The following is a 6113-nucleotide window of genomic DNA, read 5'->3' on the forward strand; positions in this document are numbered from 1 at the left end:
ACCAACCTGATCCATGCTTAGGCACCTCATATGTAGTCTGGCGTGAGATGACAAAATATGCATGCCACCATGTGCCTGAGAAGCTGGAGGCAATGTCTGGCTGGTGTTTGTGGGTTGGTTTGAACCATCTCTATGAGAGTGGTCAAGGTGTGAAATCTGCGTCACCAGAGGAGTGCTCTAGCTTGTACTGAGTTGAAATCGGCCCCTATAAACTCCAAGCACTCTACTGGAATCAAGGTAGATTTTTAGGCATTGATTTGCAAAGCCAATTGTGTGAATAGATCCATAGTCCTTTGGGTGGTCCGTAGGGCATCTCTGAAGGAGTGGGCTCTGGGAAGACAGTCGTCCAAGTAAGGGTAAATCATGATCCCTTATAAACATAGATGAGCAACTTCTACAGAGAACCTTGGAGTATGGAGATGCGGATGAGAGTCTGAAGAGAAGTATTCTGTACTGGTAATGGTCCTGACCGAAGGCAAACCTGAGGAAATGTCTGTGGGATGGCTAGATTGATATATGGAAGTAGGCATCCTGGAGGTCCAGGGCTCAGAACCACTCTCCCTGCTCAAGAAATGGAATAATCACTGCTAGTGTGATATTTTTGTGCCTTCATGTATTTTTTCAGTGCTCTTAGATCTAGTATGGGTCTCCAACCTCCTTTTTTCTTGGGAATTGGAAAATATTGCCTCTGAGGTATACAGGAACGAGTTCTATGGTGCCTAGGCATAGCAGGTGATCCATTTCTTGTCTTAAGTCTCTCATGAGAAGGGTCCCTGAAGAGGGATGTAGAGGGAGGGTAGTGAAGTAGACCGAGATCATTTCCAATGGGTACTCTAAGACCAATCTGTCGGAAGTTACATTTTCCCAATTTTGAAGAAAAAGAGTGAGGTGACATCCAAAAGGGATGTAGAAGATCTGTAGGTCATATTTGATGTTGTGGGGAGTGGCCTCTGGGGCCTCAACCAAGGCATCAAAACTGGTATTTCGAGGATGAGGGCTGAGATATTAAGGACTGAGGATCTGATAATTTTCGCTTTTGAATCCTAGGCCTCTTGCTATGGCTCATATTAACACTATGGTGGTGGGTACTGGGGTGACCGGGATCTATGGGATGACTGGGGACTGAATTTCCTTTTCTGTCTTGGTGTGTAGATCCCTAGCAAGCATAGTGTGGCCCTGGAGTCCTTAAGTATGGAGTAATGAGTTGGTCTAGTCTGCAAAAAGTTTAGAGTCCTCAAAAAGGAGGTCCTCGACCATCATTGGCACCTCCTTCAGGAGTCCTGAGACATGTAACCACAACACCTGTCGCATCACTGTCATAGATACTGAGTGGGCTGCTGTATCCACGACATCTAGTGTGGTCTGGAGTGCTGTTCTCGCTACTAACTGTCCCTTGTGGATGATGGCTTGAAACTGTTCCCGTTGTGCTTCTGGCAGATGATCAATAAATGCATTACATTTAGCATAGTTCATGTGGTCATACGTCACCATTAAGGCATGGTAATTAGCAATCCTGAATTGTAGAGTCACCAAGGAGTATGCCTTCCTATCAAATAAATCAGGTCTTTTCCAATTTCTGCCATAAGGGCATTGGCCATAGGAATTGACAGTGTACATAATGATGGAGTTAAGTGGAGGATGCGAAAAAAGGAATTTTGCATCCTTGGAGGGCACATAGTACTTTTTAATCAACCTTTTTACATGTTTGAGTGATAGAGGTTGGCGTTTGCCAAATGACCTTAGCAGGATCCAGAAGTACCTTGTTGACAGGGAGAGCAATTCTCGAGGAGGAGGCAGAGGAGGTGTGCAATATCTCTATCAACTTGTGGTGGGCTTCTTTCACCTCCTCAAGAGGAATTTGTACTGTATCTGCCACCCTTTTTGAGAGATCCTGAAACTATTTAAAATCATCCGCCCTGGATGGCGGAGGGAGCATCACCGCCTCGTCAGGGGGGATATTCATTGGTAGTATAGCCTCCTCTTCTAGTCTGGCCTCTTCTTCCTCAAAAGTTTCCTCTTGAGGTTCTGGGGCTCTAAATAGAGGATTAAGGAGACCATCCTATTGATCCCTTGGTAGGAGACACTAAATGCCCAAGTAGTATGGTGCCTCTAGGCTTCCCACGGGTCGCAGTATGGCCACTGGGGTGGGGGAAAGGGCATGGGTGGTGGTACCTACAGGTGGTCATACCAAGAAGGTTGAGGCTCAGACTGGGAGGGCCCTGGTTGATGTAGAGATGGACCATGGTGTGAGTGTAGTGAGAAGATATCATCCTTGTCACTATCTGAGTACTTGCTGGATAGTGGTGGAGCTGACAAGGAGACTGGAGGCAAACACCACGGTGCCCGTGGTGATTCCAGGGATCAAGATGTGCCAGTACCAAGCAACAGGGACTCTGGAGTCTCATTCACCATGAGATCTCAGGAAAAACAAAAGTCCTGTGGTACCGTGGTGATCAGTACCATCAGGGCTTGTTGGTGCAGTCTTGCCGGTACCAAGGAAATCAGTGGAGATCTTGTATGAAATGGTTGGTCCAACAAGGATTGTTTGGAAGTAGTTGGTTCCAAAAGTTTCCCTGTCAGTACCGCCTTTGCAGAGATAGTATGGTCTTGCTCTTGCCTTTGACAGCTGGTGCCACCACCTCAGAGCCTGAACCCTTCAGGTCTTTATGCTTATAGGCAATGCCTGCACTGGGGGAGTGATACGTCCTGTGGGTACTATGTTTCGGAGTCATCGGTCCAGAGATGACCAATCGCAATGGCAATCTCCTTTGGCTGGTCAGGGGTCAGTTTGATTTCCTCCTTGGCTCTCCCCTCCTTAAAAGGAGAAGGATCTGGGATGATCTTCGCCGTGGACGGGATTCAGGACCGGGGTCGGACACCGGTTTAAGAGTACCCCCCTCCATGAAGAGAAGTTTCATCTTTAACTCCCGGTTCTTTCAGGATCCAACCTTCAATTGTTGGCAGAAGGTACTCTTCTGTGGAATGTGAGCCTCTCCAAGGGACCAGATGCAGCAGGAGTGTCCTCACTGCAGGAGAGGCACCGTTTAAACCTGGGGGAGCAGAGCATACCCCTTACTGGGGGTGATCCCCAGACAGGGGGAAGGGAGGGGGGAGAACAGGGGTAAGAGGGGGGGGAATAAAAAAAAAAAACCCCTAACAGAAACATTATATAACTAAGAGGAAAAAAAAACAAGCGGAAACTCTAATAGGAGTTAAGAAGCTAACTCTATACTGTAAGGTAAAGAGAAAGACTGCTATTTGGTCTCAGTTCCTTCTCGACCACCCCGGCCTAAGAGGGGTTCACCTGTGCAATGCTAGTTAGCCTTGAGGCAGAGCATGAGGGAGAGCGCACGTGCGGGACAAACAGATACTGCTACCTAAAATCTCTGATCAGAGGCGCAGGGACACAGACACCCCTACAGTGGAACACCCACACGGGCACTACTCAAAGAAGTAGTTAGGAATACACAAGTGTTTCCATTCTGGAGGGTGTTTTTCAGTCGCTTATTTGTCAAACTTACCTTTGAGGATGAAATTTTCTACATTTGTTTTCAGGTTATAAGTGATTTTGCTTGAGAAGTCAAAAGAAAAATGGTTCCATCATTTTGATGTGTGGTGAAAAAACACTTGCAATTAAAAAAACTGCAAGTCTTTTTGGAACTGATTGACTAGGTTCACCAGGAATTGGTTGACGTGAAATTTGACAGGACCTAAATCTCTAGGTTTTAAATGCGACTTTCAGCAATCTAGGAATAATCTGTTTTGATTTGGCTGAGAAGAAGGTTTAAAAGACACTGTGTATATGAGCACAGTTATGCAGTAAAAATAGTAACAATCTGCTAAAGTTGGAAAGGTACTGCACATGAATATAAACATGGTATAAATTTGCAGTCAACTTACAATGTAATAGCTTCCTACTGATGTTGTACTAGCAGGAAACTATAATTCATATCATATGTAGATGCAGGGAGATTATTTGTGAGAGTTCAAATGGCATGAAGCAGGGTTTTGAAAGAACCTTGTCTAATCTACTGTAAAATAAATTACAGCGAACAGAGAGCCCTTGCTTGCTTCACTGGCATATACATATTGTGCAGGACAGAGTATTTCAATGCTATCCACAAAATAGTTCTACATGATTAAAAAAAAAAAAAATGTATCACTGTCCACACATGAAGCACTCAAAACTCAAAATGCCAAAAGGTTATGTTCCCCACTGAATCTTAACTCTGCTCCTTGTGTAGACACAGAATAGCCTTTAATTAGTCAATCATACTACTTTTTATGCAGGACCCAGCCTCATTCACTGCAAAAGTTAGTTGATATATGAAATGAGTGAAGTGGTTTCCACACAATGATCTCATCAACCTTTCACAATGCACAAGGAATGGGACGGTCCTGCAGAAAAAGACAATAACTGGAGCATCTGAATTCCAATAGTCTTAAGAAGGCAGGAGTTAGGTTTCATGTGCAACTTTAAACTTTGTGACATTAACGTATTTAACAGTGATCTGTATGAAATAAATATTTTAAAATTATATGTATATAAAATACCTTATCACATAAATGCATGCACATAGTTTACAAGGTCAGTCTTGTATTATTGCTAAGAATTTACAGTAAGAGGTAGAGGGATGACAACTTAAATGACAATACAGGATAAACCATTTATAACTTTTTGCTTTTATTTAAATGTTTTCTGAAAACATTGATTACAACCTCGCCTCAAGTTCACCCATCAACTTCAGCCACGAAAATTCAATGTTCTTTGAAATCCAGAATCCTAGTGGCAAGGGGTAATGTAGTGGTTGACTTCGGCAACTGGAGAGCATGGTGGATTACAACATAGTAATTCATAAAAACAAAATGGTGCAAGAGGCTCTTTGGTGCCAAAAAAAATGAAAGGTAACTGTCACTGGTGTATTTATGAATGTTATTGAGAAGAAAGCAATCAAAGTATAAACTCTTCCTCATGGTACTATGGAATCATTAGTCTAAAGACACTGGAGACTCCTGTACTTTGAGTATTCTGCAAAGAAATATCAGTGTTAAAGAAAAGCTGCATAAAAAAATAAACAATTAGAAGAAACTAATTAACTGAGAGAGAAGAATACTGTGGCTCTCAGGAGGAGGAAAAGAGACATCAGTTAGGGCTCTGTCCCGCAGTGGGCATATCAGACTTCTAAGATCTGGGTGCTGATATCTTGCAGGATCAAGGCCTTCGTTTTCTTCCCAATTTCGATTGGGTGTTTATGTGGTGATGTACCGGCAGCATCAAATATTGAGTAAACTCATGAAAGAACATACTGCTCAAGTCACAGTACAAACTCAAAACACATCAACAATTTTACCGCTTTAGTTATATTCCAACACCTAGCCATAAGGAGAAACCCCACACTTCACATGGAAGCAAATAAACCTTAAAGTAACTTGCAAATTCAAATAACTCAGGATTCATTAAATTTTTTTAACCAGATAAGCGTTATAAAAAGTCAGACTTATTTGTGAAATGTTTAGACTACAATGGATTAGCCGATCTTCGCTTAAAGATATACATATATACAAAATTTAGACAAATTTCTATCTTGAGTAGAACAGCAGGTAAAGGAGAAACAGAGATAAAGGGCCAACTTCTGCCATCACAAGCACTTGGGGTTCCACATTGACTCCAGACACTATCGCATGCATAAGGTGTGCATCAGAGTTGCATATATGTATCTGCAGTTATAATTTAGCTCACTGTCTAGTTTCTGTTAGAACTTCTTCCTTTCAACTTGATCCAAGAGATAAGGGTTCTATAAGTGATTTGGCTGCAAAAGGAATGAATAAACCATTCGATTATCTAAAACAGTAAGATGTGTAGTCATTTTACCTACTTGGCTAGATTTGTAATATTAAAGCAATTTTCCATTTCAAAATCCTATTCTAACTTGAAACTAAACTAATATATATGAAAGAAATAGAACAGACTAAAATATTCAGATTCTCAGACTTTCTTCTGGAATTATAACCCCTTTAAATGCAACAATCCATTTTTAATGCAAGTTTACTTCATTGGACTACCACAGCATGTCCTATATGCTTTTTTAAAATCAGTGCTTGTCTCAGTGTAT

The sequence above is a fragment of the Emys orbicularis genome, chromosome 7, assembly GCF_028017835.1.
Source record: "Emys orbicularis isolate rEmyOrb1 chromosome 7, rEmyOrb1.hap1, whole genome shotgun sequence".
NCBI classification, from domain to species: Eukaryota; Metazoa; Chordata; order Testudines; family Emydidae; genus Emys; species Emys orbicularis.